Below are 24844 nucleotides of genomic sequence, written 5' to 3' on the forward strand. Positions count from 1 at the left end.
CAATCGCATCATGGTTCATGGTTATATGCAATATGTTAGTATTAACAAACGCTATTTCATCAACAACACATGTTTATATGTACGCCCATCAATTAGGAAATGAACTTTGTTATGTAAAAAGCGGCGACTGTGGAAATTCACAAAATTGATGTCATAAGCGGCGTTCATTTGTCTTTTTCCATTCCCCTCCCTACGCATCACGAATGTCGTGAGACGTTGACCGCATCACTCCGACAGTAAAGGCCCATGCCCGCATGTACCTGACAGCCATTTTAGGCACCATGGCCTCTTTGCCCGCTCATTGAAATCCCCGGCTTCCCTCCTGCGCGCATTTGAACACCCCCCCACTCCCAAATGACCCTCTCCCTCAGCGCACCCTGGCTGCCCTTCCCTCACATGCACAGGTCCGCATGACCCTGTCCTTGGGAGTCACGGCCGCGCCTGACCAACACCTCCTTTCCTTTCATGAAAACCCCTCTGTTGGTAAACCCTCCCTCCGCGATTGACTGTCCACACATGTCCGAGGCCATCGCCTAAGCCGGGAGATACTGTTTACTGCCCCTTATTGTATGGAGTCACTCCTCTTCAAAGGACCCACTATTGATCCTGGCCTCCCCACCCCCTGGGGTACGATCAGGCGCACACATCCTAAGAATCAGCGGAACACTCAGCTGCGTGATTGCCCCCTCCTCTTATCGGCAGTTCAAGGGCCTCTATTGTGGATACATGTGGGGTAGGATTGACACGAGGATTACGGGGATGTCTTTTCCTTGTTTCACAATGTCGTGATTGTAATAAGGAGTGTTTTGTAAGGTATAAAAGACGATGTCTCAGAGCACTTGTTAGAGCACCTCCCGAAAGACACTGTGTTTCGTGTCCGAAATGACAGGCTCTCCTCATGAGTAATAAATCCTGTTCTTGTGATTCCTGTTTCCAGCGCCCGTCTCTTCATTTGGTAACTATTCAGAATGGGAACTAAGAGGCGTCTTGCGCCAGCCGCTCGGGCATCAATAGTAATCTGGGCTCACTTTCCACACTCTAGCTTCTTTCTGCATCTCACTTGCCTACTTCTGTACTTTCTACTGCGCTGTTGCTACTTTCAGCAAATTTCTTGCCTCTTTCTGCACACTCTCTTCCTTCTTTCTGCCCCTCCTGCCTCTTTCTGTACCTCTCTTGCCTCTTTCTGCATATCTCTTGCCTCTTTCTGCACTTCCTTCTTTCTGCACCTCTACTGCATCTTTTGGCACCTCTGTTGCTTCTTTCTGCACTTCTCTTGCCTCTTTCTGCACCTCTGAGTTAGAAGTAGTTTTAATCCTCCTGCCTTATTATGTACTAGGGCCTTACACGGGAGGTCATGCCAATCACAGGCGCACCCCAACCCATAGTGTACCCTAGTGTATGTAGCTGTTTTCACTGTTTTCTATGTGTCTTTCAGAATAGCACAGGCTCCGGGCCTGGTTAGTCAAAGTCAGTTATCACCAGTACCAGTCAGCAAAAAGTTGGGGGCACAGGATGACTGTGCAACAAGGACTCTTTCTGCACCTCTGTTGGTTCTTTCTGCATATCTCTTGATTCTTTCTGCACTTTTCTTCATCTTTCTGGACTTCTGTTGCCTCTTTCTGCATTTATCTTACTTCTTTCCGCACCTTTCGTCCTCTTTCTGCACATGTCCTACCTCTGTAGGCATGGTTAAAAATTTGCATTTAAAAACCTTTGAAATTCACTGAGTTATAGTTAGAAATTAGCATTTAGAATACCTTCGAAATTCACTGAAAAAACTATAGGTTTCATGTTATAGTTAGAAAGTATCATTTATTAAACCTTTGAAATTCTATGAAAAAAACATAGGTTTCAGGGAAGGTATAGTTAGAAATGATAATTTAAAAGACCTTAGAAATTCACTGAGAAAAACCATAGTTTTCAGGGACGTTATAGTTAGAAATTATCATTTAAAAAGCCTTTGAAATTCACTGAAAAAGCCATAGGTTTCAAGGACATTATAGCTAGACATTAGAATTTAAAAAACCATGGGAATTCACTGAAAAAAACACAGGTTTCAGGGACATTATAGTTAGTTGGACATTTCAATTTGGCCGTTATAGTTAGTTAAGCTAAGTATAACTCGCGCCCCCACAATGTACTGCTGATGGCATCACATATTACATGACTCATGATATGGTCAGTGACATCACTGATTAGATCACCGATGGCCTCTCAAATGACATCACTGATGACGTTATCCCCGTGATCCTCTAATGCACCTCTTCACAGCCTAGTATGACCTTTGATACACCCACTCAAAAATACAGGCTGCCATTCTCGAAACCATAGACACACCAATACCAGTTACTACATACCCACTCACTGATTCCTAAGTCTACACACACACCCACCCATTCGCCCATATAGTCACTCGTACATGCAGTAACTCATCAATGCAGCCAATACGCCCTCTGGGACCTGCTTAAAGTTACAACAATCACGTAGCTAGTGTTTTTACATTTTACCAGTAGGTCTGTAAGTACGCAGACACCACTGCATTTACAGCACACCTTAGCGTGTGTGCTGAAAAAAACAAAAACATGTGACGTGTTTTTGCCATAAATCAATTGTTTCAAACAGACTGGTCCTGAAGAAAACCTTCATACTCATTTTTTATGAGGCTGAAACATGTTGACCGTATGGATAACTGAGACCAATTAATCTTTATGTTATTCTCTTGCTGCTTACTTTTAAACTTGTCCTTGGCTGCTGGGAATAAAAAAAACTGGACAGTAAAGATCCCAAGAGACATTTTTAATCTGCACCACTTTTCTAGTACTTTTTCACACAATATCAATCCCGCTCCGCTGTAATCCAGGTGTTGAAGCACAACTAGGTTGCACCTGGCTTCCCAGTTGGGAACCATATGATGAAGCATACCACCAACTAGGTTGGTGGGTGAGGGTTCTACTACAAACCTAGTGGGTTTCTGGTACTTCATTAACATAGCAAAGTCGTCTTTATTGGTGGGTTTGTACCCATATCTAAACCAGGCACTGGAACTTAGAGATGTGATTCTCTTGTAGTAGGAGAATGTCAGCTTGTAGCTTTTCGGCCTCTTAGAGCACTACTCCTTGCTAAATCTAGAAATCCATGGATATTCCATGTTAGAACATGGAGATACCCCTTAGAGTAGGTGGGGCCTATGTCAGCCATCTAGTTCTAAAGTTGAAATGGTGAGGGAAGCAATATAAAAGGCTGTGGTTGAGCGGGTGCCAGGCCGGTGCATTGCAACAGCTAATAAAACATTAAAACAAACTCTCTCTGCCCTCCCATCACCCTCTGCAATACCTTACAAACATTGTGTTATCTGTCATGGAAAAGGCACACTTATTACCCAAACTAGATTCAAGAAATTGACCCCTCCAATGGTTTCTCATGTCCCTCAACCAACCAGGAATCTTCTATAGAGAACCACAGTTTGTGATACTCCAGAGATGCAGTCTAATAAATTATTCCCACATCACGATCATACAAAGAGCAATGTTCATTTAGAAACAACAGACAGTATTGGCTCAAATTCATCTCAATTGAATGTGAACTTAGCTACCAGAGTAAATGAAGGTCACCTAGCACTCATCGTCACAATGCATATTTTGCCAGCAGGAGTAGGATCATTTCCGACACTTCCCCACAGGCTTGGCAGGCTAAGAGGTTCTGCTACTCAAGGACAAGTCTAAGTCCAGTCATGGTGGGGTGTGTGGCTTAAAGGTCACTGTCTCATCTATCCACACAAAGACCTCTTCCTGAGAGAATTGAAAACAACACACATTTGAGCGGGAAAGAGCAGCAACTATTGCATTTTGAGGTCTTGAATTCATCGCTTCACCGCAACAAAGAATTGACACTGTTTTTGGACCCTTTTGGGATAGTCCAGGAATATCATAAAGTGGTGAGATTCGAAAGGAATCTTCTCTGGGCTCTGTGTAAATTTCAGAATAAGAGTCTCTGTCGAGAAAACGTAGGAATTTGGCAATAACTGGTTGTGGCCGAGTGCCCCGGGGAGAGTCTTTTTCACCAATGCTTCATAGGCCCCTTCTTTTACAAAGCATGAGGAAAGCAACTCCACAGGTAGGATCTGTCAGAGCCATGAGTGAAAAATGTGTCCACGGAGGCAACCTTGTAGCCTTCAGGAAATCCCACAAACCGTAGGTTATTGCTGCAAGCGCAACCCTCCACATTTTCGACTCATTACGCCAATACAGAGTGAGTGTGGTGGCCTTCTGGTGAAGGTTTAGCACAGAATCCTCAATGCTAGCCCCACTGGTCTCAGCTGCCATAAATCCTTTAAACTGCTTTCTAAAGATCTTAATCAGTGCAGTCCATAGTGTAGTTCTAAAATCCCATTTTGTCCTGGCAAAATAAACCTAAATATTCCTTTATAATACTTATAATTCATCCCTAGGATAAGCCCTACAGGCACATGGGGCAAGGTGTATTGTATTTAAAATGAACGACATGTGTACTTAAGTATTTAAGTAGTACATCTCTGTAAAATGAAAAACACCTAAAGCTGGATTTATGGATTATTACGGCAGCCCCAATGAGAAGACCTCCTCCAATGTGAACGGAACTCTTCACACCTGACTTGATAATGGTAGCTTTTCAATGGGACTAACCTAGTCCCTGTATCTAACCCATGCTCCATTGTTGTTGGCCTGAAGATGACACTTTACCATGGTCTAGCACGACTAGAAGACCATGAGCGGTGGTTGTGATTTTAGGAGCTATTTTCACAAAAATCTTTAAAATAGAATATATCCGGTACTGCAGATTGACTTTTTGTTGTTCTGGTATCATCTTATTAACTTGACATTTACTTTAATTTTGTAAATTACTTTTGGATTTTTCTGGTGTTGTACTTTCACTTTATTACTGCTTGTGTGCTGCATGAATACTTGCACATTGCCTCTAAGTTAAGCCTGACAGCTTTTGTGCCAAGCTGTCAGAGGGGTAAGCTCAAATTAATTTAGTGACATTTGTGGTTATCTCTGACAAGAATTGTGGTTGTTACTTGCACAGGCCTTCCACCGTCTCTCAACCAATAATACAATTTCCTACAAAAAGTAATAGTGAATCTTTTCTCTGAATGTTTGATAATTTAAACAGATTTATATCTGCAATATCTTAACTATGCATGCTACTTCCATCCATCCACTGGTATCCCACACTGATAGGAAATGTGACTATAGAATATTTTAGTTCATGGACCTGTGAGTTCAAACATTTTATATAAATGCACAGAGGTGCTTATCGTTCACCTTTAAAGATTTTTACAAATTTATGGTTAATATATTTGTGTTAAGGACAGCCAAGGTTCAGAGGGAAATTTAACCATTTAACTAAGAGAGCATGCTAGACTGGGGAGGGTGCTATGATAGTACCCTGGGATGAGAAACTGTCATTTGAAGCTGCCATAGCTCCTTAGGTTTTACCCATGCATACTTAAGTGTGTCTCCACATAAGATTCCCTAGGTTTTCCTGACACTTTCACTGACTCCGGAGTCATTCCCTTGAGTAGGGTATGTCTGATTGAGAACATGAATTTGCATTTGACACTTCAGAAGGCTAAGGCTGATGAGAAAGAGCTTTCCTGAGAGCTTGATAAGGAGAAGCTGTGATTAGCTTGATAAGAACAAGAGAAAATGAGTTAGGAGAGACAAGAGGAATGATTCCAAAAAGAAAGAAGAAGAAAAAAAAGAGGAGAGGAGATGGAAGAGGTGGGTGTCACAATGATCAGCACTACAAAAGGGACATTCAAGTAAAGAAGCTGTACCAGATGCACCTATTATATACCAAATGAGTTGACTGTGGGATAGGGGACCTGAGAGGCCCTTAGGATGCTCAACCTTGTACTTTAGTGAGAGACTCCATAAGACTGACTAGCCGACTAATTGACCATAGTTGCACCCTTTATTGCCCTAACATTCAAGAAACAAACTAAGAAAATGATGTGGAGTCAGAGTGTCAGAAGAACTTTGAGGACCCTAAGACGCCACTTTGTAAAGCACTTGTTGTGAAGGCTGCTGACTATGGTCAGCCATTCATTCTACAAACTAAGGACCTTATTTATAAAGAATTAGCGTAGGGCAGCAATGCAAGTCTTCTTACTACACTGTCCTATGCCAAGTGAAAGAGCAGGAATGCACAGTATTTATTAAATACAGTGCATTCCTGTCCATTCCCCCTGCACTGGTGCACAATTTTCTTCCTAGCCCCAAATCAGGCACCCTTGCACCATGCCGCAAAGGTGTCTGTGTTGCATGTGGGATTGTTTTTGTGCAGAAAGGGGCACCTTCCTGGCAAAACAAATCCAGAGAGGTGTCTTCCTCATTGCATATGTTCTGCAGAATGCAGCACATACAAAAAGCGTAGAAATAAATTTCTCCTTGTTACACCTTCTGGAGAGGTGTGCGGTTTTGGCACTCCCCAGGTTTCCTTGATTAAGTTAATCTGTGGCAGCATCAAAATCCATTGGTGTTGCATGGGAAAACCCACTGCAACACCTATGAAATGCCTCTTTGATGCAGATTAATACAAACCAGAGTAAGTTGCTGCTTTGTCGTACTCGATATATATGAGGCCATGCAAATCCATGCAGAGTGGCTTTGCGTCACCTCATGGATATAATATGAGGCGTAGGCCGCCGGAGCATCAAAAGAAGATTGTTTGGTGGTTCAAGCATCTCATAAATAAGCCACCATGTTTGCTGCAGAATGCAACACATATGGAAAGATGAAAAAATTATTAGAAATAAAAATATTTCTCCTTGCTACGCCTGTTCTGAGAGGCATAAGGTCAAGGAGAGGTGTGCCATTTGGCTCCTTTTGTTTAAAGCTCACTGTTATGTGAAAACTATAACGTGGCGCAGACATTCTGTGTCTCTGTCGAATGCGTATATGCACAGTGACCATGTAGCACACATTGTTAGTAGAACTGTGTTTTAAGAGTCCCAGCATTAGGACCAATGGGTGTCCCTGGTTCAGCATGGAACATGATGGATGATGCATATTGCTTCCTAAGACAGTGAAAGTACATTGCCTGCATCCCTGTAGCTGAAGTAGGAAGTGAGAGACACTCGAGTGAGGATGGTGGGGACATCACTACTTTTAGGAAGTCAATGAGGACCTTGTTAGCAAGGGACTGCTAATTAGTTTTTCCTGAGCACTGTCATTTGGTGGATGAAAGGATAAGGGGTGGTATTGTAGTTTCTATTGTTCAAAATGGAGAGGTCTCTTGGTAGTGCCTATCCTTTTGTCTTTCACCAATTATTGCTCAGGAAGTCCTGCGACAGCCAGGGGAGGAAATGTTACACTCTATTGACTTTTTCTGAATATTCCTGCTTACAGCTAGCATAATTTCTAATTACAATTAGGGTCATCACCTTGCACAAAGGCAGTGACTGAGAGAGAGAGAGACGTAAAATTATATTTGAAAAAGAACAAACCCAAACCATTTCTGCAATCATAAACAGTGGATCTGCATCTCCTATCATTAAAAGTCATATACAATTGAGAGCCAAACCACCCCACTTTGTTCCAGCACTTCTTGCTACATCAGAGAAAAAAGGAGAGTTCCTGGCTTTTTCAGAGGTATGATTGCCCACGAGGAGAAGACCAGCATGTTCCTGGGTAAATCCCAAAGAAGATGAATGCCCATGAGAGCGCAGCCCGGAGTGACCCATTTTGAGTGTGATCTCCTGTAATCCCTTAGTGATCCCTGTTGAGAGCTGAACCAAGCTATGCAAGTGAGAGGGAACATCCAGCAGTGAGCTATGTATCCAAGAGGCTGGTGCTGCCTCTTCCAGATACTGCAACTGCCCAAAGATGAAACACAATCATCACTAATGCAGAATCACTGATCAACCTGGGAGGCCACAGTTGCTAAAGACCACCACCTGCTAAAGACCCAGCACAGAATCTGCAATTCCTGTGACTGAGTCATTGTTCGTCACCTACCTAAGAGACTGTAAGTGCCAAACATAATCACCTGCTGAAGATCTCTCCTGTAGGCTGCAACTGCCATGGACAGAGCACCCATTTGAAAATGTCCTGGGAGGCGCATTTGCCAAAGACAAGTCCCAAGGTGCAGGCCTGCAATGATGATTCTAACATGTGCTCTGTGACCCAAGCACTTGGGGAGGCTGCTGCCACAATGTCATATTTTCTCAGTCCCTGTGGGTAGGAACATATTTGCTGATCGTGCCTCCTGGAGGGTGTGGCCCAGACATTAAAGTGAAGGAAGGTGGAGACTGAGCTACCCTTACAAATTTACGGCCTGATTACTAGTTTGGCTGCCCCACCACGTCGTTGTTTCGGATTCACCCCCACCGACTGGACGGTCCACCCGCCATAATGTGATGGTGTCAGACTGCGGTTCATAAGACTGCTGCACCAACAGCCATTCATAGACTGCCTCAACGGTGGTTGGGGAAAGCAGTTGTCAGAGGGTGGTACAGAGAAGTTTCACTGGCATCCGAATTACAAGTTGGCTTTCCAATGAGCTGACCAATGCGGTGGGACCGCCTTGTTTGAGTCGGCAAAATCAAAGGAATTAGGTGCATACTCACCCATTTTATTTCTTTCCTTCAGTTTCCGACGTGGATCCCAGTCTTTAGGTCCCCGTTTAACAGCAACATCTTGACCCTGAGAAAACAACCCTTATGGGATTAAAATCCAGGCCAGTCAAAATTCTTTATTAGCAATTTTTTTTAAAGATAATACCTTGAGGACAACAGCATCGGCCACACAAGTACAATGGCTAGAGTAAATAGTGCAACGAGAACTTGTATGGCGTGTGCCTCTTGGAAGCTGAAAGAAATATCTGAGGTGTAAGAGGGTGGGAGTGGTGGAATAGTGGGGAGAGTGAGGGGCTGCATCTTGGGGATGCCTGTTTCAGCATTTCAGGTGGTGATCGTACTTTGCAGCATGAAAAATGGGACCCCCCTCAAAGAAATAATTTGCGACCAAGGAACAGAGGGGAAGAGAGAAATTTGTTCTAGGAAATTGTTCCTTCAATGGTCATATGTATCAATAAGCAATATACATCAAATAATTAAGAAAGGTGACAGAATTATGTAAGAGTGTTTACTTTATCATAGTTTTTATTTTCATTTAATGAAGTTTTTTCATTTCAGTTTTTCATATAAAAAATACATGATTCATCATAAATACATATTTCAAACTCGTATTTTTTGCTTTTAAGAACACACACAATTATTAACGCACCAGTGATAGAAATTTTTTTTATACAAGATTATAGTAAACAATTAATTTTTAAGAAGGCCACCTGATATTAGATACTCCACTCAATTCGCTAACATACACACATGCATACCACAACCACACTACCAAAAGGGGAAAAAGGGAGAAACTAAGTATTGATTGACAAGTTCACAAGTTGTCAAATTTTAGGGCCTCAGAAGAACTCGAGACCCCCGCACATGAACGGTCGACGCGCGTTTCGGTGGGTGAACCACCTTCCTCAGGACCTTTTTTCTCTTGTGGATCAAAGATATCAGGGGACCTAAAAAGATTTATTTACAAAAAAGACAAAAAATATATCTGTCACCAACCCTTCTCATAATAATTCACAAACACAAATACCAACACAACAAAATAGGACATTGTTTAGATCTAGCATGGCTGCTCCTCACATGACCGATGACTGTACAAGGGAAAAATGCACTAAAGCCAATTACTCTGATGTAGATGGATCATAAATGGTTAATTTATTATGATATAGATGGAAAATAATTTGGATATTAAACTCTAGTTGTATAAGAATAAAGAACAAATATTATCCGTATTGTTTAACTGAGATCCCTTTATGCTAATTTGAGACACAAGAGGCATTGTCATATAAACCAAGACATGGTTCTACTTACGATAAAAGACAGGCCGATTTATGTTCCTTAAGTACTCAGTTGCTAGTTTTTAGGACCGGATACTTGTTAAGAGACACCTGCATGGAGGATACAATGACCCTTATTCTATCTTCTATAGCTAAATATGCACAACATACAATACCCATCGGTGGTCAATCTTACCAATTTTCGTTGCAAGACAGGCTGCAATTACTCCAACCTGTTCAGAGATAGTTATCTGTTCTCCAGGGAGTCAAATAAAAACTACAAAGCAAAAAAGTACCCATATTTAATGTTTGGTTTCTTCTTTTGGTTTGCGAACACACTATTTGAGTAGGATACAACCTTCCTAGATGGTATGGTACTTAGCAATATACCTTTTAGTGACTGGTAATGCCCTCAGCGGTGCAATACGGATCGATAAGAGGCGGTCTCAACAACTGCGGTCTACACGGGTAGGAAAAGGAGACAAAAAACCCATTTCGTCAGATGTTTTACACTTTAATACATCGAGTTCTTCAAGTGAATACTAGTAAGATGGACTTACATCTTGTTACTGGCACAGAAGAGGAAAGTATTCCTTTCTTTAGTTAGAGATATAACGCCATTCTTCTGACAGAGAGTGAAGATATTCCTTTTTTCGGTTGGGTAAAAAACCCCGTTCTTTATACTGCATCCATCTAAGGTGTAAAGAGGTTGGAGATATTTGTACAACCGGGAGCAGTAAGGTGAATGTAAAATGCTGTAACGTCTCTAGTCTCTCCCGTTTATGGCAGGAAGAACGCGGTGAGGTTTAAGCGCTAAGATAGGACAGTTGATGCAAGATGACATAAAGGCTCTAATCGTACGAGATTTTTAACGAGGTAGTCGCGGCAGGGATTTAGGTCGATGTAACGGACGGGCAGCGTCTAAGATGGCTACATACCTGCACATACGAGGTCGCGGAGTCTGTTTTGATCTTCCTCGGCAGTCGGCGATAAGCGGCGTACTGTGTCTCCAGTCCGGTTTATAACGCCTCCCTTTGAGTGTGAATTTAGCAGACTAGTATATCGCGAGAAGACGACTGTCGGATTGCAATTAACATAGAGGATGGACTCTTGTTTTGAAGTGCAAAAAACATAAAAGATGGACACTAATTTGTTACTCAAGTAAATGGGAGAGAACACAAAAAGTGGACACTGATTTGTTACTCGTATCTTGGTCGAGTAAACACAGAAACTGAACATTCATTTATTAGTCAGTTTCACAACATTTCACCGTCGCCTATGTTATAATGGGGCGTATTGGACGTGATGGTCAATGACTATAACGCTAGAACGTAATTGGGAAGCGAGGCTAAAAATGAAGAAAAGGAGATAAATCACGAGAAAGTGGACCAAGAGAGTTGACACGATCAATTAATAGTCAGTGATGGGGGTCAAAGGATTCAATGGGTAAATACAGCAAAGTCCGTCAAGAAGATAACATAAATTAAGTATCATACGGGGAAAACCCTTTGTATATATTTTAGGCATGATTCTACAAGATGATTATGAGTACAGAGTAACACAGAAAAAGGGAAGGACCAGGGTTGTAAGGTTTGATTAGAAGAAGGTCACTTGTCATATGTTTATCTTGTAACGTACCAGGAGATTTCCTCATTCAGTCCATGTTTCACACTGTCAAGATGGTATATCCAAAACGTTTCTCGTTTCTTGCGAGTCACTTCATTGGGCTGACCTATTTTAGTGATTACTTTCTCCAATATCGACCATTTAATGTCCTGCTCAGAGTGGTTTTTATCCAAACAGTGTTGGACCAAGGGGGCCAACAATTTTTTTGTCTTGATGGCAGACTTGTGTTCGCTGTAACGGACGCGAAATTCACGACCCGTTTCTCCCACATAGGCCAAGCCACAACTGCAGAAGAGAATGTAGACAATGTTGCTGCTGCGACAGTTGGTCAAGTGTCGTAGTTTGATCTCTCTGTCGTTATATTTGATGGTCTCAGAGGTAATCGCTGAGTCACATGCGTGGCATGAGCCACATCTGTGGTTACCTAGGACAGCCGGTAAGCCAGTAATCGAACGCAGGTTCTCTGAAGGGACGGTTCTGTTTTGTCTAGTATGTACTAGCATGTCCCTAAGATTTCTATTTCTTCTGTAGGCTACCAATGGCGGTGGTAAAGGGGGAGCGTTTTCATCACAATTTAGGATTCTCCAGTTTTTATTAATGATATTCCTGATTTTGAAATTCAGGGTGGAGTGATTGATTACACATGTAATCCGATTTTGTTTCATCCTTTTGGTGCCTTGAAGTAGTGCTGTCCTGTCATAATATTTGGCTCTCTTATAAGCATGCCGCACAAGGCGGTGGGGATATCCTCTTTTGAGTAGCCTGTCCTGGAGGGCATCTCCATGCTTATGAAAGGATTCCATGTCCGTACAATTGCGACGGATGCGCAAGAATTCCCCAAAGGGGACGGATTCCCTTTGACAGTTGGGGTGATAACTGTCAAACTTAAGAATAGTGTTCTTGGCTGTGCTTTTTCTAAAGAGGCTTACTGACAGGTGACCATTGGTGTCCTCAATGCTGATGTCTAAGAAGTCCACTTTATGGTTGTTAAAGTTCACTGTGAACTTCAAATTCGTATTGCTGGCATTCAACCAAAGAATAAATGATTGTAAAAGTTCTTCCGGGCCTTTCCAAATAAAAAAAATGTCATCTATAAAACGTTTCCAAACGGAAACATTTTCAAAGAATGGGGCCAGTTCGTTGTAGATGTTCTTGAGCTCCCATTCTCCCATGAAGGTATTAGCCACACTAGGGGCACAAGAAGCCCCCATTGATGTCCCTTTAATTTGTTTATAAAGGCGGCCATTGCACTCAAAAAAGTTGTTCAGTAAGACGACCTCCAGACATTGTAGAATGAACATGTCAGGGCGGTCTGACGGGTACCTCTGTAGAAGGTCTGAGACCGCCTGTAACGCTCGGCATTGAGGAATATTGGTGTATAATGCCTCAATGTCGAGCGTCACTAGGATGTCTGAGTTAGAATTAAATGGTAGGCCCTCTATCTTGTTGATTATGTCCCCAGTATCTCGGATGTAGGAGGTATACTTCTGGGTCAGGGGGCAGAGGAATCTATCCACATATTTTGACAGTGGTTCCGTACAGGACCCAATGGTCGATTTTATGGGTCGCATGGGTGGATTCGTTTCTGATTTGTGAGTTTTAGGCAAGCCATAAAGAGCAGAAGTAACGGGGGAAGATTTATTCAAAAAGACATATTCATCATCACAGATGAGCCCATCTGTGAATGCCTCACGAGTTAGTTCTTGAATATGCTTATTTAGTCTTTCCAGTTCTTTTCGTTGAGCTGGTCTATAAAGGTCTGTCACTGATAACATCTCAGACATTTTCTCATCATAAGTAGTTCTATCAAATATGGTGATCCCCCCACCTTTATCACAAGGTTTAATAATGACTGAAGGATTAATTTTCAAGTCATTAAGAGATGCGGTTTCTAAGCTAGATAGATTAGGTTTAGGTTTGTAAGGGTTTTTCACAATCTTTGCAATATCTTGAAGAACGGTTTGTTCGAATATCCTTACGTCAGTACTTACCATGTCCAATGTCGGGGTAAAGGTCGATGGAGGTTTGCACCCTGAAAGATTGTTGTCTTCCTCCTGTTGAGGTCGATCAGAGAAGAATTTATTTAATCTCACCTTTCGGAAGAAGGCAAACAAATCTTGATGTAATTTAAATTTGTTCAAGTATGTGCTTGGGACAAAAGATAGTCCCTTGCTAAGAATTTGTATATCCTCGGGTTTAAGTGGTAGGGAAGACAGGTTGTAAATGGGTAGATTCTCTGCAGTGGTGGAAATGGGATCCTTTATACTTCCTACCACCAGTACTGCTGATTGCGTGTCCTCACGTACTGTTGTGGAGGTTGAGGGCTCATTTGGGCTTGTGCTTGGTCCTGCCATCGTACATTCCTCCCTCTGTACTGGCCCCGGGGTAAAAAACCCCTTCCATTAAACGGGCGTTGGGTGGATCTACCTCTGAATGGTCTGGAGTTGTATTGCCCATTGTTCATTTCCTGATAGTTATCCCCATCTGATCCCGAGGAGCCAGAGTCTGAGAAATTAGTGTATCTCCTCCCAGGGTGGCTATTGAAGTTAGAATTGTAGTTACCTTGTGTTCCTTCCTGATAGTAATTGGGGGTAAGATAAGGATAGATTTTTTCTTTGGTAAACCACCTAACATCCTTTCTCAACTTCACTGTCTTTTTGTTAGTTAAGTAGACCTCAAAGTCCTTCATTTCAGTTTGTATTTTTTCTAGGCTGCTCTTAGCCTCATCCACTGCCGTAGATGCATTAAGTTTGGTTTCCAAGTCATAAATTTCCTGTAAGAGTGTAGATGCTATATCTTTAGCTGTTTCTATTATCAGCATCATCCAGTCCCTGGAGCAGCGGTTAGAAATAAGTGACCACCGCTCCAGGAACTTTCTGATGTCGACAAATAGTGCAGGAGCATTACGTACTCTCAGTCCTGTAGGGATTACTCCTGCCTTGAGGTACTCAAACATGTAGAATGCATGAGACTCTATCCGTTTTAATTTTTTCCGCATATTGAGAAGATTTTGCCAATCGCTGTTACCTAATTGGTGAGAGGGGCCGGGTACATTATCACCCGTAACTTTACCCATCAAAGCATTGGGGACTTTATTTCTGTATAAATGGATACAATATTACCGTGTGCTTAAGAATTCCCCCGAAATAAGTCGTTGGAAGTTGTTACAGACCAGTTCTATAGAAGGAGGAAAGACAAAGTAATTCTCATTATAGTTAGAAAGGGAAGTGCTAACAAAGAGTCTCAGAGCAAAACGACCCACATCATCAGAAAGACTAAATGATCGGCCATGTGAGGGAAGCCAATGGTTAACCAAACAATGTGAAAATTTACACATAGACAAAAAAATACAACATTAAATTTCTATAGAGAAATACTTTTACGAACAAGGAAGAAAATCCCACGGTTAAAAAACCGCGAATGCTACAGCATGAAAAATGGGACCCCCTCAAAGAAATAATTTGCGACCAAGGAACAGAGGGGAAGAGAGAAATTTGTTCTAGGAAATTGTTCCTTCAATGGTCATATGTATCAATAAGCAATATACATCAAATAATTAAGAAAGGTGACAGAATTATGTAAGAGTGTTTACTTTATCATAGTTTTTATTTTCATTTAATGAAGTTTTTTCATTTCAGTTTTTCATATAAAAAATACATGATTCATCATAAATACATATTTCAAACTCGTATTTTTTGCTTTTAAGAACACACATAATTATTAACGCACCAGTGATAGAAATTTTTTTTATACAAGATTATAGTAAACATTATTTTACAAACACAAATATCGTAAGTAGAACCATGTCTTGGTTTATATGACAATGCCTCTTGTGTCTCAAATTAGCATAAAGGGATCTCAGTTAAACAATACGGATAATATTTGTTCTTTATTCTTATACAACTAGAGTTTAATATCCAAATTATTTTCCATCTATATCATAATAAATTAACCATTTATGATCCATCTACATCAGAGTAATTGGCTTTAGTGCATTTTTCCCTTGTACAGTCATCGGTCATGTGAGGAGCAGCCATGCTAGATCTAAACAATGTCCTATTTTGTTGTGTTGGTATTTGTGTTTGTAAATTATTATGAGAAGGGTTGGTGACAGATATATTTTTTGTCTTTTTTGTAAATAAATCTTTTTAGGTCCCCTGATATCTTTGATCCACAAGAGAAAAAAGGTCCTGAGGAAGGTGGTTCACCCACCGAAACGCGCGTCGACCGTTCATGTGCGGGGGTCTCGAGTTCTTCTGAGGCCCTAAAATTTGACAACTTGTGAACTTGTCAATCAATACTTAGTTTCTCCCTTTTTCCCCTTTTGGTAGTGTGGTTGTGGTATGCATGTGTGTATGTTAGCGAATTGAGTTGAGTATCTAATATCAGGTGGCCTTCTTGAAAATTAATTGTTTACTATAATCTTGTATAAAAAAAATTCTATCACTGGTGCGTTAATAATTATGTGTGTTCTTAAAAGCAAAAAATACGAGTTTGAAATATGTATTTATGATGAATCATGTATTTTTTATATGAAAAACTGAAATGAAAAAACTTCATTAAATGAAAATAAAAACTATGATAAAGTAAACACTCTTACATAATTCTGTCACCTTTCTTAATTATTTGATGTATATTGCTTATTGATACATATGACCATTGAAGGAACAATTTCCTAGAACAAGGTGATCGTACTTTGTCCAGGTGGGTTTAAGGAGGGGAGGCTTGAAATATCAGGGGCAGCATATGGAGCCCTGCGGACATTGATTTCCTACATCATGCTGGTGCCGTGCCGGTCCCTAAGTGCAGGGATGCTGTGTGTGGGGTGTGCAATCTGATAGGGGGTATAGCAGGTGACTGAGGGGGGCGCCTCTGCTATGTGGTGGCTTGTAGCACAATGGGGGAGTCGCCCTGCTCTAAAGTTGCGTAGGCAGTACCTGGGGGTTGAGTCCATTTTGTACTATTTATCCGTTGACTGGACTAGCCACATATAGTCCAGACTCCAGCAATGGGAAATACTTGTAGTGGGTATTTTTTCAAGTGTCATGCATATGTTTACATTGCGATCAAAATATACACACCATCTTCTGCATATATGAAAAAACACACACTGCTGTCAGAAACACTGCCGCTGGACCAGCGGTCACTTCGTAATACACTGGGCAGGAGACTGATGCTACAGCAGTTTTATTCAGACCACCGCCACAGTGGTACAGTGGTAAGACTGTAAAACTCATAATCAGGCCGTGAATGAGGAGCTTATTAGCAAAGGACTTCTGAGTAGCTCTTCATGGAAACGGCCATTTGGTAGATGGTAGGTATCAAGGGTGGGGATGCTCTTTGTGTTGTTCAAGGAGAGGAAGCTTCTGGGCATGCCCTGCCATATTTTCTATCTCCAATTACTGCTTCAGGAAGGCTGATGAAAGTCAAATGCAAAGATTTCACACTTTATTGTTTTGGATTCTCCTACTTAGAGCTAGCATCATAGTTACCTCCTCTGAGAAATATCTCCTTGCACAAAGGATATGTCTGGAGGCTGACAAAAAATGAAAGCAGATCAACCCAAACCATTTTTGAACCCTAATACATTTGTCCACATCCTCTAACTGAAAAATGACTATAAGCTTGTAGTGCAAGCCGACCTACTTTGATCTAGTCCAAGTTCTAATTGCCTAAGGAAGCTAGTGTTTTGTTGAGTACTCAATGGAATCGTAAGTCACCAGGGCTGGTGTCTGAATGACAGCCAGTGTTCCAGAGGTGAGGGTACATCAACTGAAGTCTGCAATTTTAGTGGATTATGATTTTGCTGCAGCAGGCTCCTCCATTTTAGCCATTAGTAGAACTATTTTTGGAGACTGTCACATTTACCAGTAGATTGGGAGAGCTGAGTTATCTTCAGTGTGCTCCTCTCTACTTAAGAATTTTTGAAGCCCAAATGGTGCCTAGATTTATCCCAAAAGTCAATTTTTATTACCATAAAAAATAGGTGGGTTTTCCCAATGTGTTCCTTCATGTCTTCTTGGATGTTGAGGCATGAGCCTAATATGAGAAGTAGAGAGAGCTGCACAAATTTACCTCCATAGAACTGTAGATTTTAGGGAGGGTGATAAACTTTTCATTAATTATGGGTATGGTGTAGTGTGATAGAATTTCAAATATCTCAGCTAATCTGGGCCATTGGGTGGTTTCCATCTCATACAGCCAAGCGGATTTTTCTCTCCTTGGTGAAGTAAAGGTTCCATCATTGAGAATTATGGCATCATCCTGGGCAGAGGATTTCAGATAGCTGCAGTGCAGCCCCCTGGTTTGTTTCTCACTACCAGTTGGATGTAGTCCAATTCCAAACTGGTTTATGGCACTTTTACCCAGGTGAGAGACTCAGGATTTTGATTGCTATTATGTTTTTTCTTGACATTATTTTTATCTTGATATTACACCAATAAACATTGTGTGTTGCTTTGTGTCTAGAGTGGTCTGTGTTTTTTGGAATGGGTCACGATTAAGGCTCACCACTTTGGTTTATAATAATCAAAGTAAAGTGTGAGGTAGAGAACAGAATAATGTAGTAATTGTTAGATTATTTGTCAATAATCGTTATTACTTACATTTCTCCTCTCTGTCAAAATAATAATGCCCCCTCCCTCTAAGAACCATTTGGTATCACTCCATTGTGCTTTTGTTTGTTACGTACAGGTCATGATGCATGCATAAACATTTTGTATTGTGAGAATAAGTGGGTAACAACAGTGTTAAAATTAGCTCACGAAGCAGGAGTAATAAAAGATGTAGGTTTCTTTATGAACCAAATTCCTCAAACCAGCATCAACGCTCTTCAGGCAGCAGTGCACGAACATTCTAAGGTGCACTCCTGTAAGCATTCTAAAACTAAACTGTTAGAATAAAATACAGCAAGCAATAGTTGAGGAAGAGCTGGTTTAATCACGTCTTGGTCTCTCGCACTCCTGCGCCTCACACCAACGTTCTATCACAGACGCCTTGCTAACATTCCAGAGCTCTGATAACACGGGAAGGGGAGGGGTGTTGGAACATACCATTATAGACAACCAGTAAAAAGGAGATTACAACACATCTCCCTCTGTACGGAAATAATAACAGTTTACAACCATTTCTCTTTGGAAGAGAAGCTACTACAACCTACCATTTGTATATCTACTAAGAACAAAGGACAAATCAAGTGAAAGGTCCTCAGAGAGGAAAGGTTACATCGCTTAGGTTACATAGTCCTTTTGCCAATTAGGTGGCTGACGCATCCTGGTCACTCTGGTTCCCTGCGTGTCCGATGAATCATCGTCTGGGGTTTGCTCACCAACAGCCGTTGGTACGCACACATCTGGGCAAGCACACACATTGTCTATACTCCATGTACTTCCATCCTCCAGTACTAAGGAGTTATTATTCACACTCTGTATCCTTGCAGGTTTAGAGAAGGAGGACACTTTAGCTCGACCCACAGCAGGTCTTTTGACCACCACCCACTGGCCCACATAGAACTTCTTGGATGATGTTCCCCATTTTTGGTCGTACCTGGTTTTGTACTCCTTTTGGTGTAGTTCCACCTTGTCTTTCACAGACTGCCTGTCCACCCATACAGGACTGTTCCCATTCAACCAATTTGGGTTAAGCTTGGACCCAGGGTTTCTCCCTTTGAGGGACACAAATGGAGACACCCCTGTCACTGCATTAGGGGCAGAATGATACGACCACAGAGTTTTCCTCACTGCCTCCTCTACTGGTTCACACATAGTAACAGCCATTTGAATAGAACTCTTTACCATCCTGTTTGCCCTCTCCACCATACCGTTAGCCTTGGGACAGTAAAGGGGTGTTTTTATGTGTGAGATGGCTAAGTCAGACAGAAATTTTTTCATGACTTCTGACGTAAATTGGACCCCATTGTCTGTCACTAGGGAACTGGGGATACCTTCAGTAGCGAATAATTCCTTCAGGAATTCTATCATATCCTGAGTGGTTATAGAGTGGACAAACTTGGTGCTGATCCAATGTGAATGGTAGTCTATAATCACAAACATGAATCTCTGGTTGGCTCTGAGGAAATTCATGGGCCCAATTATGTCAAGTCCCAACTTGTCCCACGGTTTACTGGGAACCTCTACAGGAATAAGGGGGGCTTTGTGTACAATTTTAGATTTGTCACTCCTGCCACACGCTTCACAATTCTTGACCATGCTTTCTACCAACCCATCCATACCTGGGAACCAATAGTGTTGTCTCACTTTACTCTTTGTCATACTTCTTCCTGGATGACCCTCATGTGCAAGCACAATGATCCTGTTTCTCATTCCCACCGGGGGAATGACCTTGCTCCCTCTCCACAGCTGACCATTCATGCTGGATATTTCATCCTTCACAGACCAATAAGGTCTGAGGTTCTCAGCTAACTCTCTATTGTGCTCAAGCCACCCTTTCTCAACAAATTTCATAAGATCCTTTAATTCTGGGTCATTTTGGGAATCATTCTTCCATTCTTCTTTACCAATGGCTGGAAGTTCCACCGCAAGTATAGTTTCATCTGGTGGTTCACTTACATTGTCTTCACCTTTTATGGGCAACCTAGACATGCAATCTGCAATGGTATTCTTCTCACCAGCCACGTAACACATTGTGAAATTGTACCCTTGTAATGCCAGTACCCATTTGGCGATACGTGGAGTGGCTCTCTCCAAATTCTTAGTTGAGAATAGGGGAATCAATGGTTTATGGTCAGACCTTAGTGTGAAAGGGATACCCCACAGGAAGAATTTAAAGTGGATTATAGCCCAGTAACACGCTAAGGCTTCCCTCTCAATGGTGGAGTAATTTGATTCAGGGTCCTTAAGTGTTCTGGAGGCGAACGCAATGACCCTTTCGCATCCACCATTGGTTTGGGTGAGGGACGCCCCTAAGCCCTTGCTGCTAGCATCTGTAGTAAGAGTGGTCTTTTCATTGGGATCGAACGTCCCCAAAGTGGGTGCACTTGCGATGGCTGCTTTAATGTACTTAAATTCCTTCTCGCACTCCTCACACCACTTAAAAATGCAATTTTTCTTTAGGAGTTCTCTCATGATACTTGTGTGACTGGAGAAATTCTCCACAAACTTGCTCATGTACTCGACCAAACCCAGGAAGGATCTGACCTCCTCTTTAGTAGACGGAGAGGGAGCAAGGGATACAGCATCTACCAAACTGGTTTTAGGTTTTATCCCTTCCCCGGATATGGTATGCCCAAGGTAGGTCACAGTTTTGACTCCTATCTTACATTTGTCTTTTTGTGTGGTAAAACCAGCTTTACTCAATTTACATAAAACTACTCTTAAGATAGAGTTATGCTCACACTCAGAGTCCCCATAAATCAATATGTCGTCCTGGAAACACAGAACCTTACTGAGGTCTTCCAGGATGTGTTGCATTATGCGTTGGAAAACCGCCGCCGCGGACGCCAACCCGAAAGGCATACGATTATACTGGTATGCTCCGAATGGCGTAATGAAAGAGGTAAGGTTCTTGGACTCCGGATGGAGGGCAACTTGGTGGTATGCCGCCGAGAGATCCAATACACTGAAAAATTTGGCACCCTTTATGACACTGAGCATCTCATTTATTCTAGGGAGAGGATGCCTCTCTACCCAGATGTTGGTGTTGAGATCCCTAAGATCCACACATAAACGAATCCCTTTGCCACCACCTTTGGAAGCGACCACAATGGGGGCCAACCACTCAGAACTCTCAATTTTTTCAATCACCCCCAAGGACTCCAATTTCTCCAACTCCTTTTTAAGGGAATCTCTCACCACCAACGGCACTGATCTGGCTCTGTGTACCGTGGGCTTGCAATGTTTTTTAAGTTTTATTTTATGAAGGAATCCCTTTAACAAACCTAACTCACTGGAGAATACTTCAGGGAACTCCTCACACACCTCATTACCGATATTGGGTAGCTCAATCAAATAGACAGGTTCTGAGGCGTTGGGGTCTAATCTTATGCCTAGGTCCTTTTGATGTCTCCATCCCAGTAAGCACGAACCTTTCTTGGTTAGATACACTTTACCCACAGTAGCTCTATCTTTAAATCTGATGTGCATAACGATCATTCCTACCACAGGTATGGTATCATGGTTATAACCACCCGGGTTGATGTCAGTGGGTAAGACTTCATAAACCTTGTCAACAGACTTGGTCTTGAATGTGGTTTCATCTATAAGGGTGTACGGTGAACAAGAATCCGCATAAACTTTATACGCCACACCATCAAGCAATATTTCACATTCTGGATAGCAACATCCAGTATTTTCCAACAATTCATTAACCATAAACACTATGTCCTCCCTTGGTTCCTCATCATTCCAAATCATATGGGTCATTTCTTTCTTAATATCATGACACACCTTGGTGAAGTGTCCCCTCTTGTTGCATTTTCTGCATATGGCACCCCTTGCTGGACATTTTATACTATTCGCCAGGTGATTAGGATTACCACAACGGAAACATTTCATCTTTTGAGACTCTTCTTTTAAGACAGTGCTACTCTTCTGTGACAATTTGCTCTTGTCATATTTGTTGGACACCTTAAGGATTTCATCCTCAGATACTTGTTTCACCTCAACCGCCTCTTTCATCTCATTCATATAGAATGCTGTGTGCTCAATGCTTTTGGCTATGTCAATAGCTTGCTTTAATTCAGGGGCATCAGCCAGTAACTTTTCCTTAATTTTTCTATCAGAAGTGCACCTGACCAATTGGTCTCTTATAAGTGAATCTGTGAGATTTCCAAAATCACAGGTGGAAGACAACCCTCTAAGGACAGCTATGTAATTCACCACCCTTTCTTGTTTTCCTTGAACCCTTGAAAAAAATTTGTGTCGCTCCAATACCACATTAATTTTTTTTCCAAACTGGACTTCCAATTTTTTCAAAGCAATACGGTAAACATCTGGTGGAACATCCCCTTCTCCTTCTCCACCTCTATTTTCCAACTCAACTTCTGGTAAATTATCATACATTTCTCTAGCATGCTTACCTAAATTGTGTAACAATATGTGCAATTTCCTTTCTGATGAAAACCTGTTACCTCCTATAGCTATCAAATAAGACTCAAATACCTTCTCCCAATTCTTCCATGGAGTGAGAGGTTCTCCATCATCATTGAGAAATGGAGGGGGTTGTGACATCGACATTGCAGTAGCCATTAGAATCTAATACACTCAATACCCCCAGTGAGATTTAAAATTGCAAAACACTTTTAAATAGCTCTAGGCAATACGTGACGAAATAGGTATGAACAATGTCAAAGAAAAGATTCAGTCTCAATAAGCTGTGCCCGTCAGCGTGATACGCACCAATAGTAAAAAGATGAATGCTGTGCCCATCAGCGTGAACGCTCAACAGGCTCCTGAATAAAGTGCCTTGTAACGTTGAAAATATTAAACAGTGCAACAGCAACCTCCGACAAGCTTTAAGATGAAAGCTGAATGCTGTGCCTGTCAGCGTGAACGCTCAACAGGCTCGTGAATAAAGTGCCTTGAAACGTTGAGAATATTTAACAGCGCAACAGCAACCTCTGACAAGCTTTGGATGAAAGCTGTGCTTGTCAGCGAAGAATAGCTTCATCTGCGCTTCATTCCCATAGGCCTAACATTGGCTTTGTATAGGCTTCAAACAAAGCTCAGGCTCCTTTATTGAGGAATTTGCCGTCAAACCAGCTACACAGCGTCACTCCTGCGCTCAGGTTCACTCACTGGATGCCCTCTCATGACCAGAAAACTCCAAAGACACACAGCTTGGCTCTGTAGCTGAGAAATGACGGAGCGCTAAACTGCAGGATTAGCTGGATACTGTAGGTGGCGTCAAAGCTGTATATTTCAGCTGACAGTTCTCCTCAGAAGGCTTCTCCGCAAAGTCTCTCACACGACTTTACATACGGAGAAGTGAGACGGCTGCACAATTACTCTGGCACCGTGACAAATAATTACTATAATCCGAGATAACTTAGGCTAAAACGCCGCTCCGTTCAAAAGTCACCCAGTGGCGGGAAGCGTCACCCTTTGGACAGTTCACGGAGCGAGGCCCTCCGAAACAATAAGTTAAGCACTGGCCTCAATTATCATACTCCTTCCGTAATGTCACATGTAACGCTTCAAGGAATCAATCATCTCTGATATGCGGGACAGTCTAAACTTGCGCACCGTTCACCGCAATCTGTCCTCCGCTCACAAATGATATACTGCGCACACTTTAAAGATGACTCACGGTTACTTCTCGGGCTGGTGTAGTGGCTCACGGCAGTGCTGAATGAACGGGGGAAGACCAGGACCTGCCCCCCGCGCAGCCCCGTCGCCAATTTGTTAGAATAAAACACAGCAAGCAATAGTTGAGGAAGAGCTGGTTTAATCACGTCTTGGTCTCTCGCACTCCTGCGCCTCACACCAACGTTCTATCACAGACGCCTTGCTAACATTCCAGAGCTCTGATAACACGGGAACGGGAGGGGTGTTGGAACATACCATTATAGACAACCAGTAAAAAGGAGATTACAACATAAACCATATGCACAGGGGGAAGTGAAGCGTACCAAGGGAGAAAGAGAGAAATGGGAAAGAGGAGAAAAGCAGAGCAGTGATAAACAAAGAAGAATATGGAGATAGAAAAAGAGGTTATAAGACACCTCCATCCTCAAGAGTGAAAAAAGGGAAGGAGAGGAAAGACGATACAGGAGGAGCACAAAAGAAAAGGAGGAACGTCAAGAGGCGAAACAACGGTTGTACAAAAGCGAGAGAAAAACATAAAGGAAAAGAAAACATGAATCCATAACAGGTGTTTCATACCGTAATCCCCATGGTGCATGGATGATCACACAATAATGTGGTAACTGATATAACTTTACACATATTATTTCAAAACATAGTCCCTATTCCACCTGGGTGACCTCACAATTCTGTCACTGCATTTGACTTCCGGTATATTATTTTTCACCTTGGACCTCTCATCCCACTTGTTACCACTACTCTGCTCTGAATATGGAGTTATTTTGTTTATTTGAAAAACGAAAACACTGGGCACAGTATTACCTTAAGCTAGCATCTTAACTCTAGACTAAATAGAAAACACAAATAATAATACACAATAAGTATCAATTGTTTATTGTTTTCTTTTAAAGTTCCTATTTCTTTTTTATATAGAAAATGTTTTTTTACAAATAATGTATAGACAAAGATACATTAATTTACAATCTGAATAATATTCTATGAACCACTTGTATTCTCTTCCTTAGACCGTAGATACATTGCAAATGATTTCATGACTTTATATT

The sequence above is a fragment of the Lissotriton vulgaris genome, chromosome 2_1, assembly GCF_964263255.1.
Source record: "Lissotriton vulgaris chromosome 2_1, aLisVul1.2, whole genome shotgun sequence".
Taxonomy (NCBI): domain Eukaryota; kingdom Metazoa; phylum Chordata; class Amphibia; order Caudata; family Salamandridae; genus Lissotriton; species Lissotriton vulgaris.